Consider the following 13,896-nt stretch of genomic DNA (forward strand, 5'->3'; position numbering starts at 1 on the left):
ATGAGCCTAACAACAAATATATTGACTTCTTACTAAAAATCTCCAGTTCATAGAACCGAGGGGTTTGTACCTTCTCCTTTAAAAGTGATAGTCCTGGGACTTCCCCGGTGGTCCCGTGGTGAAGACTCTGCGCTTCCAATGCAGCAGGCGTGGGTTCAATCCCTGGTTGGGGAGCTAAGATCCCACATGCTGCGCAGCCAAAGAAATTTTTTTCAAAAGTTATACTCCTGTATTATTGGCTTTAGTGGTTTAGATTTTGTTGTACTGTTAAGAAGATTTCAGTTTATTTACCGGGAACAAACAACACATAATGTAAAAATAGTTTCCCAGAAACGATTTCCATCATTCTCTTCTTCCCTTTCTCCCGCAGACTGGTGTTTCACCTTGACAAGTTCTCTGTCATTCCATAGGAAAGCTGTCTGGCTTGGAGGTTGCAATCCCAGGGAATTTTTCATCAGCGGGGAAGTCTCCATCACTACAGAGGAATCAAGGGAGAAGTCAGTCCCTGGTAAGTGAGATGCTCCCCCTAAACACCAACACAGCAGTCGTGTACCTTTCAAGGGGTTCAGGGGCAAGATGGGCTAGGCATTTCTACTAACTCTTCTTAAGGATCATGGACAGTGCCCTATGCTACGAGGTAAGCGGTGACTGCTGTAATTCTTACTGGTGATCCTTTCCTGTCACAGATTCTCGGCTTTCTTTGTATTTCATAGGACTGTTGTAAGTCCAATACAAAATGAGTCTTATTTTTAAAAACCTGAAATGTTTTACAGAGCCTAGCATTCTCATATAGGGTCCTTTCCATTCTCCCCACTTTCCCGAGAGGCTAAGAACACTTCACACCATGAAGTAGGAGAGGGGGTAGAGCCCTTTTTGATGAAATACATCAACAAAGACAGAGTCTTAGCCTGCTTGCTCTCTGGACAGGATCTCGGACCACAAGGTCTTCAATCCTGGTATAAATGAAGGAGGTGAGGACAGTTCAACTGGCACTCTCATAACAAGAGTTCTGAAACACCTTCCAAAGAGACTATAGCAGTAGATGAGGGAAGGGAGTGCTACAGTGTGGTAGTACAGGGGGAATGATCGGCTACAGCAGTGAAAAGTGTGGTACCGATTGGTGTGCTCTCGGGGTTCTTGTACATGTAGCATAGATGACCTCTACAGTGGCCCTCCCACCTTCCCACCTGCATTAGGTGTTCTTTTTTTTGTAATTTATGTTTATGTATTTATTTATTGTTTGAACTTACTTATTCTACGTATTTATTTTTTTGGCTGCACTGCGTCTCTCATTGCTGTGCACGGGCTTTCTCTAGTTGGCGGCTAGCGGGGTCTGCTCTTGGTTGTGGTGTGCGGGCTTCTCCTCGCGGTGGCGTCTCTTGTTGCGGAGCATGCGCTCTAGGCGCGTGGGCTTCGGTAGTTGCGGCTCACGGGCTCTAGGATGCAGGGTCAGTCGTTGTGGCACATGGGCTTAGTTGCTCCACGGCATGTGGGATCTTCCCAGACCAGGGCTCGAACCCGTGTCCCCCGCATTGCATTGGCAGGCGGATTCTTAACCACGGCGCCACCAGGGAAGCCCTAGGTGTTCTTACATAGAGTCTAAAAACAGAGAGCACTGAGAGAAGGTAGTGGTTATTAAAGGCTCAGGATCTAAATTCTACCTGTCTCTACACCCCTTCCCAGCTGTCGATTTGACCCCATTTTTGAATGCCGACCTCATTCTTCAACTTTCTCTGCCGTTTGTGTACTCACCTTGAAAACTTGTTTCTGTGATGCGTTGAGCAGACACAGGGTGGCAGATTGCAGAGGTGGAAGCTGGTGGTCGGATATTTGTGGGCTGAATCTCCTTCAGTCCCATTCCCATTTCTGGTTGCACAGAGGCCCTACTTCCTGTGTATGACACAGAGCCATAGGATTGCGGGCAGGAGCCAAGTTCTCCATACAGTAAAGACCCCAGTGTGCCTTGGTTATAGTAATATACCTGGCTTCCTTCCTGGTAGGTAAGTGACAGGCGGCTCTGCCCCTGATTTGGAATCTGAGATGGTGTTCCCTGAGCAAGGCTGGCAGAAAGCGATGGATGTAGAGGGACCATGTTCTTGGCGTCTGAAGTTTTATCATACTGGGCTGCCAGAAACATGGAGGAAGCAGCTGTATGCCGGTCAGTGAGTGCCAGAGTAAAGTCTCCGAGTGAAGAAGAATTCTTTTCAGTGCTTGCTGTGATGTCCCACTCAAGAACACCTGGATAGGAAGCAGCTGAAGTGGAGATCTGGCTGTGGTCCGTAACTCCAGGTAACATAGTCGTGCTAGAATGTTGGTAAAGGTAGGCACTACCCATGAGTGTCTGGAAAGGGGTACCAGTAGCCGATGCCGAACTGACGGCAGGGGCAGAGACTCTGGAGAAGTTGCAGACGCTTCGTGTTAGGGAAGTTGCATTGCTACAACAGATTTTTAAGCAACAGAGCAATCCAGCCAAGTTTATATTTTAGAGAGAGAACATCTTCCATGTGGAGGATCAGTTGAAATAGAAGAGATTGTTAGAATTGTAGGGCGGTAGTATTCCAGGCAGGAGATGACGAATGCCAGACACCACCTAGTCACAGACATAGCTTTTGCAGAGATCAGCTACATGTTGTTGTTTTTTATTTACTCTCTCATATAATTTTTTTTAAGTCCTGGACCACAAAATACTGTGGCATCGTTGGAAAAATCTGAGACTCGATTCTAGTCTTTTTTCTGTTTGCCTGCTCTGCAGCTTGGGCTTACGTTCTCAAGCCTTACTTTTTCATTGTGAAATAAGAACGGTGCTACTTAACCCGAGAACTCCCCAGGCACATAGACCCGTGGCGTGTGAGGAGCAGTGAAGGAGAGAAGGAATGGAAGTGCTTTGGGGACCCCAAGAGCCCTTCAGAAACCGTTTGTTCTTTTTAATATTGAGCATTAAAAGTGAAGGCATTCCATTTGTTTCACTCAAAAACAAATTCTGTTCTTCTGATAGCCTGTTTTTTTTTTCCACTCCCTTTTTCTATAGTCAGATCAGTTCCTGATGGGCATTCTCCAGTCCACACTATTGCATCTGATTGGAGGCTATGCAAAATTTCCCAGAGACAATGAATTTTGACTGTATAGTAGTTAATTCTTTATAGTACGTTCCTGCAAAAACACTCTTTTCTTCAGAGTTTTTCCTTTTCAGGATAGTGGTAGTGTTGTGGTAACTAATAAAGGCTACTCTTCAGAAAATTGTATAACTCGTTTTTAGTGTATCTACTTCGCTTACTTAATTCCATATTCCCTGTTTTCTAGACAGACTTCTTGGTGTCCACTGTACCCATGGTTTCAACAGGACTGGCTACCTCATGTGCAGGTGAGTTGCCAACCCCAAGAGGCAGAGCATGTTTAAATTGTTCTGTTTACAATAGTAATGTAAGCTAATGTAAGCTGAATGCAAAAAATGCAGTCAGAGAAGTGTATGAAGTGGAAGGCAATTTTGCCCCCTACTCAGATGTTACCACCAGTAATAATTTAGCACATATTTTTTCAGACGTAAAAAATGCAGATATAAGCATATACAGTGGTCCCTTGGTATCTGCAGGGGGATTGGTTTTAGGACTCCCCATGGATCCGAAAATCCTCGGATGCTCAAGTCCCGTATGTAAAATGGTGTAGTACAGTCGGGCTTCCATATCTGCAGGTTATGGAACCGTTGGATATACAGAACTGACTGTACCTGTGATTTAATGGTATAGTGTTTTAGACATTCTGGTTTATAATTTAATATATGGAGGACATCTTCGTCTGACAATATTTGGAGACCTCATTCTTATTTATTTATTATTCTTTTTTTTCCTCCAAATTTGCTTTATGTAGTTGGATATAAATAAATGAGCACAAACTTAAGCAAGATACATGTAACAATTTAATAGAACCTGATACTCTTAATTCTTTCAGTGTTTCTCCAACTCATCATGGGGCTCGTAAGAAAAGTAACCAACATGGATACTACTACAGTTGAATGTCAAATCTTTAAGTGCTTAGGACATACTAAATCCTTGTATAATGCACTTATGAGGAACCCTTCAAGAGACTTGTGTTTTGTATGTAGCAAAAAGTGTTAAGAGTCAAATATTCAACTCAGTATAAAATAATAAGAAACACTTCTGATTTGTTAGGTTGAGATTGCTTCTCCTTTTACTAATGAATGATTGTTTTAGCTGTAATATCACTGAGCTGAACAAATATGTCACCTTGGAGTACATAAGGAAAAATAAACACATGCTAAATGGGTAAAACATTACAACTACATCTTTACTAGACCATCTCTACTAACGCTTCAGAAACTTAGAGATTTAGAGTGTTCTTACGTTAATTGCAAGAAAAATAGAAAGAGAGAAATTCCTTCTTTTTTGAGATCACAGCTGTGAAGTCGTGATTATACAAATTCTTCATTTGTGTGCAAAACATGAAACACATTTCTCTTAATTCTCCCTGCTTAGAATTGTCAGTCAACTAGCAGGACTTTCCTTCCAAGAAACAAGAGACTGAGATGTGTTTTATATAACTTCAATAACCTCAGCACTACAGTAAGAAGACATGCAGTATCCTTTTGCTGTGCTTCAAGACAACAGGGAAGGAGGTCACAGGAAAGAAGAAATCAAAATGGTTACAACTGAGAAACTTTTCTCAGTGTAACCATGGTGCCACTTTCATTTTTACATAAGCATGGTGGCATAATTCAAGCTCAATACATCAGAATTCTTAATATTTAAAATTTACCTTGACTTTTAATTATCACCATGTTAACAACCAAAATAATTTGACGAAACTCATAAGAAAGGGTAATGTTAATAAACCCCACTTTACTAGAGTTAGTTTCTGGACACATTAGCTCATTTTTTTTATAGAAGAGGGACAGTGAATCTCAGTTGGCTTACAAGCTAGGAGATCACTTTGAATTCTGCATTTCTTAACTGCAAACAGATATAGCACTTGTAACAGGTTATAACTGGTTTTCAGCTGGTTTTCAAGCACAGAGCCAGCCCCAACAGTAATAGTACACTATTGAAAAAGACCTAAGGCAATGAATTCCATTTCCAGTGGAAAGAAAGAATCGTATGGTCTTGGACAAACAATTCTGATGGTTTACTTAACAGTCACTTAGTAGTTCTTCCTTGCTCATAGAGCTTTATGACTTTTTTGAGGAGTGAAGCATTCAGCTTGAGTGGATAAATCCTTGTTAGGCTAAGACAATCATTATCATATCCCTCTTTGCCATGAATTGTCTTACGAATGGTCATATCAGTCTGTTTTGGCAAATGAGTAATTAAGGGAAGGCTGTTATTGTGCTTATGAGAATGATATTTTTCTCTGAGAAAAGATAAATAGGCATTAGGAAAATGACCATTTGGGCTCTTTTTCTGCTTCCTCCTTGTTTTGTGAGAATATGATATTTGGTTTTACAGCAGCCATCTTGTGACCCTGAGATGATCATATGCCAATAATGACAAATGGTAGATTAGAAAGAACCAGCAAAGACAGAAAACAGCAACATCAATAGTAACAACAATCACAGCAAAAGAACAATGGGACCTTAACTTGTGGAGTTCCTATAAAGTAAAAAATATAAGTGCTCTATGTTTATTCTAAAACAAAAAAAGAACTATGCAAACCAGCTTAAAACTCCTTTTTTTGTGCCAGTGTTCTAAAATGTGGCTTTTCATAAAACCTTGACCCAAATGCCAGCAACTTCAGAAAAGAATTTGGGTAGGGGGAAGAAGAAAGTTATCTCACTTAGGAAAAACAACCACTATCTTTATCCTAATCTTTGGCACACAGTTGAAACATATATAGCTGCTGTAACACTTTACACAATTCCTATGTACTGGAGGAATAACAAGATCTAAATAACAATTATATTTTTCAACACTGGGTGAAGGCTTTACATAAAAATACCATCCTCCTTTTTCCCCCTAAATTTCTAAAATATCACGTGCTTTTCCCCAACATCTGCAGCCGTTCAGGAATTTTTAGGAAACTTTCATGCATGATCTTAATTCCTAATCCCTGGCTCTTTGGGCTCAACCACAAAAGATCAAAACCACCAAAAATGATGGTTCACTTGAAGTCAGGTGAGAGACACTGGCTCAGTTAGTCTCGTAGGACAAAAGCAGTGCTGCATCAACTGTCTCCATGCAGGAGGGGCACGTGAAGGATCTCATCAGCCAGTCATCTGTACAGCCCAGGTGATCTGCATACACAGCAGAAATCAAATTGGGTTCTCATAAACAAAGTGCATCATACAGATCACACACTCCCCGATCTTTTTTTTAAATATTTGTTTTATTTTATTTATTCATTTATTTGGTTGCGCCGGGTCTTAATTGCAGTCGGTGGGCTCCTTAGTTGTGGCATGCAAACTCTTAGTTGCGGCATGCATGTGGGATCTAGTTCCCTGACCGGGGAACGAACCCGGGCCCCCTGCGTTGGGAGTGTGGAGTCTTTAGCCGCTGCACCACCAGGGAAGTCCCCCGGATCCTTTTTTCTGATCCATTTCTTCCAGGGTCATAAACTCCTTCAGGCTGATGCTGTATGAGGCCTATTCTTTGAGCTATCCTAATTTGCTCCTCTCAGCTGAGGTGCTAGGCGAGTCTGACTAGGTGTTGGATGAGAGACCAAAACTGGAACTTGATCCAGATATGGCAGCAGCAGCTCCTGATCCAGCTCCGTCCCCTTGCCAAAGCTAGCCCAGTCGGATTGAGACTTGTGAGGCAGGGAGATGTCATCCGAAGTGGGGGACTTAAGGCAGTTCCCCATCTTCCGGGGCTTGAGTGTGTGATCTGTGTGCTGTTTTGACAGTCTCCCAACCTCATTCTTTTTTTTTTTTTTTTTTTTTTTTAATTAGTTTATTTATTTATTTATTTTTGAATTTAAAAAATTTATTTATTTTTTATACAGCAGGTTCTTATTAGTTATCTATTTTATACATATTAGTGTATATATGTCAATCCCAATCTCCCAATTCATCTCACCACCACCGACCCCCGCCCTGCCCCGCTTTCCCCCCTTGATGTCCATACGTTTGTTCTCTACATCTGTGTCTCTATTTCTGCCCTTGCAAACCGGTTCTTCTGTACCACTTTTCTAGATTCCACATATATGCATTAATATATAATATTTGTTTTTCTCTTTCTGACTGACTTCACTCTGTATGACAGTCTCGAGGTCCATCCACGTCTCTACAAATGACCCAAGTTCGTTCTTTTTTATCGCTGAGTAATATTCCATTGTATATGCGTACCACATCTTCTTTGTCCGTGCACCTGTCGACGGGCGTTTAGGTTGCTTCCGTGACCTAGCTATTGTGAATAGTGCTGCAGTGAACATTGGGGTGCATATGTCTTTTTGAATTATGGTTTTCTCTGGGTATATGCCCAGTAGTGGGATTACTGGGTCATATGGTAATTCTATTTTTAGTTTTTAAGGAACCTGCATACTGTTCTCCATAGTGGCTGTATCAGTTTACATTCCCACCAGCAGTGCAAGAGGGTTCCCTTTCCTCACATCCTCTCCAGCATTTGCTGTTTGTAGATTTTCTGATGATGCCCATTCTAAGCGGTGTGAGGTGATACCTCATTGTAGTTTTGATTTGCATTTCTTTAATAATTAGTGATGTTGAGCAGCTTTTCGTGTGCTTCTTGGCCATCTGTATGTCTTCTTTGGAGAAATGTCTATTTAGGTCTTCTGCCCATTTTTTGATTGGGTTGTTTGTGTTTTTAATAGTGAGCTGCATGACCTATTGATATATTTTGGAGATTAATCCTTTGTTGATCGGTTTATTTTTTTTTTTAAGGCTGCATTGTTCCTTTGCTTACTGATGAACATGTACAAGTCAGAAGTTTTTGATATTATAAAACATCAAAGTAATGAACATTCCTGTGTGAACATCTTTGAATATATATGCTTTGTCTCAGTTAACTTCACTCAGAATGGGACTTCTGCATCAAGGAGTTTATGCCCTTATGCTTTTTGTGGGTGTTGCTACACTGTACCAATGTATGGTTGTTCATGCAGGAAATACGTATTGAGCATCTGTTATGTTTAAGCACTGTGCTGGGTGCTAGCAAAAAGACTTGAGAAATTTTGTGAGTGAGGAGACTTGACCTGCCTGCCCTTTGTGAATTCTAGCAGTCCAGAGAGGGAATAGCTATTCAAGAATCACACTCTGCATGTAGAATTACAACTCTGACAGGTGCCAAGGAGAGGGACATGGTACCATGAGAGCATATTTTAGGGAGGATTTGATCTCATCATGGAGATTAGAGAAGGTTTAGGGATGTTTCAGCTGATATCTGAAGGATGAGTAGGTATTAACCAGATAGGGACGTTGGGGAGAGATTTCTGAGCATAAGGAATAGCAAAAGACCCTCTAAGAGGAAAGCATATGCTGTGTTGGAGGAACTGGCCAGGAAGGTGGGGCCGTTGGGGGAGCATGTCATTATAATGGAGCTGCAAGTGTGGGTAGGAGCTCGATCGTGCAGGCTTATGTTTAAGGTTTCAGACTTGAAGAGTAATAGAAAACCATTGAACTATTTTTGTTGAAGGTGAGTGTGTGGAACATACCCAATTGCATTTTCAACCTATCGTTTTGCTACCGAGTGGAGAATACACTGCAGGGAGAAAGAGTGGAAGCGAGGAAGCAAGTTAGGAGACTTGTGTAGAAATTGGGCATAATGGTGGCTTGGACCAGGGTATGGTGGTCATTTTGGTGGAAAGATGTGGACAGATTCTAGAGGTATGTAGGCAGTATCATTGTCAGCACTGGTGGTGGGTTGAGGATGAGGGTGAGGGAGAAATAGCTGTCAGTGATGGTGATTCCTAAGTTTCTGGCTCCTGTGGTTGGTTAGATAGGGTTTTTTAGATATGATGTTAATATTTGTCCTAATTTGTCTTTTGTTATTTGTTGGTTCTTGATGAATACTCTTGTCATATTAAGTCTCCTGTTTTTAGTGTACAAAGCATTTTGACCGAAACTGACCGTTGTATGTTATCAGATAACTTTTTAACATCTGCCAGTTTGGTCCTGTATTTTATTCTCTTTCATTTATTGATTAAATTGTTGTATTAATGTAAATAACTATATTAATAGATTTTCTAAAGTTGCGTTATCCTTGCATCCTTGGTCCTTGGAATAAAGCCTGTTTTGTTTTTTTTTTTTTTTTTTTTTTGGCTGTGTTGGGTCTTTGTTTCTATGCGAGCGCTTTCCCTAGTTGCGGCAAGCGGGGGCCACTGTTCATCGCGGTGGGCGGGCCTCTCACTATCGCGGCCTCTCTTGTTGCAGAGCACGGGCTCCAGACGCGCAGGCTCAGTAGTTGTGGCTCACGGACCCAGTCGCTCCGGGGCATGTGCGATCTTCCCAGACCAGAGCTCGAATCCGTGTCCCGTGCATTGGCAGGCAGATTCTCAACACTGCGCCACCAGGGAAACTCCGGAATAAAGCCTTTTTGTAGTCATGGTATGTATCATGCTTTAATAATTATTGATTAGATATGCTGATATTTTCTTAGGATTTTTCTATCTGTATTTGTAAAGCACAATTGGACCTTTTTTTGCAAAAACTTGATTTTCTTTCCTTTTTATTTACAAATGACTCGAATTTTGTTGTTTTGTAGATATTTGATTGATGTAGAAGGCATGTGGCCAGATGATGCAATTGAATGTAAGTATAAGGGTTGTCACTACTTTTCCCTTGTTATAAAATTTGAAGGGAGAAATGTAAGGGAATTTCTCAAATTTTGGAAAAATAGAAAAGTCTGTAATTCATTTGTTCTGACATACGATAACCTTTTACCAAAAGTTTATAAAGGGATGTATCTGGAAATAGCAAGATATAATAGCCTGAATAATTAGTCAGTGGATTTCAGCATTTTTTTTTCTTTTTTAAATTTATTTAATTAATTAATTTACTTTTGATATTATATCCACTGCCCCACCAAGGAAGTCCCTTTTTCTTCCTTCCTTCTTTCCTTCCTCCCTTCCTTCCTTCCTTCCTTTAAAGCTCCAAGTCATTTAAAATACATGACTTCTTACTAAAAATCTCCAGTTCATAGAACCAAGGGGTTTATAACTTCTCCTTTAAAAGTGATATTCCTGGGACTTCCCTGGTGGTCCAGTGGTGAAGACTCTGCGCTTCCAATGCAGCAGGCGTGGGTTCAACCCCTGGTTGGGGAGCTAAGATCCCACATGCTGCGCAGCCAAAGAACTTTTTTTCAAAAGTTATATTCCTGTATTATTGACTTTAGTGGTTTAGATTTTTTTTTTAATGTTTAGAGGATTTCAGTTTCTTTACCAGGAACAAACAAAACGTAATGTAAAACTAGTTTTGCAGAAACGATTTCCATCATTCTCTTCTTCCCTTTCTCCTGCAGACTGGTGTTTTATCTTTACAAGTTCTCCGTCATTCCATAAGAAAGCTGCTCGTCTTCTGGTTTCATAAGAGATGGTGAACAGTGGTAAAATATCCAGTTGACCGAAATTTCTAGAGTACACTTCAGGGAGCGAATGATGGGGTGGAATGTTGGGGCAGAGTGAGAGATACAGATTCTGGTGAGACTGAGAGTCATGCACAAAAATTACTGGGCTGTGGTGAAGGGAGAACAAAACTAAATCAGGTTCCTGCTGGTGGACAGGAAGCCAAGATGAAGAAGAATGGTGCGTAGCTGGGCAGTGTAATTAGGCCCCTAAGTGCTGTGTCTCCTGATAGTAATTATGAACAGAAACCAAATAATAGTTACTAATAACATGGAGGTGACCAATCCTTGAGAGCTGAGGCAGAGAGAAGGAAAGATGGCATTATGCCTTGTCTCTGGTGCCTTGAGTTTCCCAGGCTGGTTTGTGACCAATCTTGGGTGAAATCATAACTAAGTCATTTCTGCTAAGGTGATCAGCTTTCGTGGGGTCCTTTCTCTGCACTCTGTCCAATGGTAAAGCCCACTGGTTTATGCCTCCTGGAAAACAGTTATTCCAAAGCAGTATAAGTGAAGCATTGATGAAACAGCCATGAAGAACATGTTTCCACATGGCCTCGCACCACCTTTTCAAAGTGCTGTAAAACTTTTTTCATCCAAAAATCAGTAACAGAAAAGGATTGGGATCAAATCCCGTACAGAGGTAGTGTAAGAAAAAAGAGAATAAGGAGCAGAATAGCATGTCTTCAGACAATAAAATCAAGTTGGAAAAGACAGGTCCACAAAACAGATCAAAACTGTAACCTATTATTTCAAAGTGGGCTAAAAGATGTTAGGAAAAACAATGCGAAAGATGAAAGAACATGGATCGAGGAGGGAATGGGAAGTTATTGTTTAGTGGCTATAGAGTCTCTGTTTGGGATGGTGGAAAAGTTCTGGAAATGGTAAATGCTGATAAATGCCACCTATGGGTGTTTGGTTTTAGTTGATCTTCTTCCATGAAAGGGTTTGGAGAGATTCAGAAGCTATGCTGCTGCCTCCATCTTTCTGATGTCCTGCTCAATCTTTTGACATAATTATTTTGAATTTGCACAGTGGTGATGGTTGCACAGCATTGTGAATGTATTTAATGTCACTGAATTGTATACTTGAAAATGGTTGAAATAATAAATTTTGTTTTATGTATATTTTACCATAATAAAAAAAAGATGAAAGAACAGCATAAACCAGAATTAGGTAAGATGATAGAACTCAAGACAGAATTCAAAATAAAAGAAAAAAGTTTCAGAAATGAGGACTAAATTTAAAATAATACAAGAGTGGGGACTTCCCTGGTTGTCCAGTGGTTAAGAATCCACCTTGCAGTGCAGGGGATGCAGGTTCGGTCCCTGGTTGGGGAACTGAGATCCCACATGCTGCAGGGCAACTAAGCCCGCACGCCGCAACTACTGAGCCCACGTACTCTGGAGCCCACGCGCCACAACTGGAGAGCCCACGAGCCGCAAGGAAGAGCCCACGCACTGCAACAAAGAGCCCACGTGCTGCAACTAATACCCGACACCTCCAAAAATAAATAAGTTAATTAATTAAATAAATTAAATAAAATAATACGAGTGAATGAACATAATGGATAATGCCTTAAGAGAAACAAACAAGAAGAGGAAAAAATTTTTTTAAATCAAAAAGAAGATAAAAAGAATTTTAGAGAAATGGCAAACATAACAGATAGGCAAGAAAGAGTCAGGACAGCTCTGAAAAGAGAAATATAAATACGTATAAGGGGCTTTCCTGGTGGTGCAGTGGTTAAAAATCCTCCTGCCAATGCAGGGGATATGGGTTCGATCCCTGGCCCAGGAAGATCCCACATGCCATGGAGAAGCTAAGCCCGTGAGACACAACTACTGAGCCTGTGTGCCACAACTACTGAAGCCCACGCGCCTAGAGCCCGTGCTCGGCAACACGAGGAGCCACCGCAATGAGAAGCCCGCTTGCCGCAACTAGAGAAAGCCTGCGCACAGCAACAAAGACCCAAAGCAGCCAAAAATAAATAAATAAATACATTAAAATATATATATATATATATATATATATATATATATACGTATAAGAATCTGTTATACCATAAAAGTGACATTTCAAATCAGTGGGACAGATTAGTCAATAAGTTGTGATACATAAATGTTGGGGTATAAATATTTCTCTGGAAGGATCCACAGCACGGCCAAAGCAGATGTCTCTGAGGAGGGAAATGTGTGGCTGGGGAACGTGGGGAAAAGGGTCACTTTTCATTGAATACCCTTGTGTACCTTTTCTAGTGTTCTGTCATGTGAATCTATTACCTCTGAAGTTTGCCTGAGTTCAAACCCCAGTTCCCCCAATTGCTAGCTCTTAATCTAGGGCAAACTCTTCACACTCTCCAAGCCTCTTAATCTGTGAAGTAAGGTCAGTAACTCAGCCTGGTGCTGCCTGGCACAGAATAAACTCTCAAAAAATGGACATTATTAGTGAAAAAAACCCAAATGCCCATCAGTGGATGAATGGATTTTTTAAATGTGGTGGATATGTGAAATATTATACAGCCATAAAAAGGAATGAAGTACTAACACATGCTACAACATGGACGAACTTGAAAACATTATGCTAAGTGAAAGAAGCCAGAGACAGCGGTCACATTTGTATTATTTCATGAAATGTCCAGAAAAGGCAAAACCATAGCAACAGAAAGCAAATTAATGGTTGCCAGGGCTGAAGGAAGAGGGGATGAAGAGTGCCTGCTGATGCTTAAGGGGGCTTCTTTTTGGGGTGATGAAAACGTGATGGGTTAGATGCCGGTGATGGTTGCATAGGCTTGTGGATGTACTAAATGACACTGAATTTGCAGTTTCAGAAGGTGAATTTTATGGCATGTGAATGACATCTCAAAAAAATAATTTTGAAAATGAAAATTGCCCATTTTCCCATAGTCACTATCCACTGTCTCCATCTCTCCCTTCTCCCCACTGCATTCCTTTTCACGCCCAGCCCTGCCGCTCTCTCCCATCGTCACTCCCTCGAGCTGCCCCACGAGGCCTCCCAGGGAGCCTCTGAACCCCTGGGCGCCTGCGTCCTGTGGCTGTTGGAGCTGCTGCCCAGTGCGCATGCCCCCACCACTCTCACCCGTGAGAGTGGACGCTTCCGTCGGATTTTTTCTCATGCGTTTCAGTAGATGGTGATGTTTACAAAAGGCGGCACGTGCCCTGCCCAATGGAGGAAGCCCCTCAAGTTAATATTTAGGCGCGTGCAGAAGTTTGATCTCGTCCACCAGTAACCTCAGGATGCTGTGCTCTGAAAGCCAGGTTGGCCGCCTACGGGCATCTGCAAATACAGAGGACTTCAGAGGCATTTGGGCCTCAAATTGAGTCCTTGTACCTCCACATGGGATGTGACCTCAGCCCTTTGC

General features: G+C 41.5%; 1 long non-coding RNA gene and 1 pseudogene across 7 annotated transcripts; one reads left to right on the forward strand and one right to left on the reverse strand.

Annotated features, from left to right (window-relative positions):
* Window positions 1–2,200: 2,200 nt before the first annotated feature.
* Window positions 2,201–11,642, forward strand: LOC309622028. Of its 6 annotated transcripts, XR_014240440.1 has the most exons (6): window positions 2,388–3,120; window positions 3,301–3,361; window positions 4,491–4,832; window positions 9,332–9,505; window positions 9,663–9,709; window positions 10,419–11,642. It is a non-coding gene; the product is annotated as an uncharacterized lncRNA (long non-coding RNA). The 6 variants fall into 6 exon arrangements; XR_014240437.1 differs by lacking the exons at window positions 2,388–3,120; window positions 4,491–4,832 and adding an exon at window positions 2,201–2,289; XR_014240438.1 differs by having other exon boundaries at window positions 2,388–3,361.
* On the reverse strand, window positions 4,843–7,098 carry LOC309622027 (RING finger protein 11 pseudogene; annotated as a pseudogene). The gene has a single exon. The product of its transcript is annotated as an RING finger protein 11 pseudogene (transcript).
* Window positions 11,643–13,896: the final 2,254 nt, after the last annotated feature.

Source organism: Balaenoptera borealis, assembly GCF_965194805.1.
Source record: "Balaenoptera borealis genome assembly, contig: HAP1_SCAFFOLD_1415, whole genome shotgun sequence".
NCBI classification, from domain to species: Eukaryota; Metazoa; Chordata; class Mammalia; order Artiodactyla; family Balaenopteridae; genus Balaenoptera; species Balaenoptera borealis.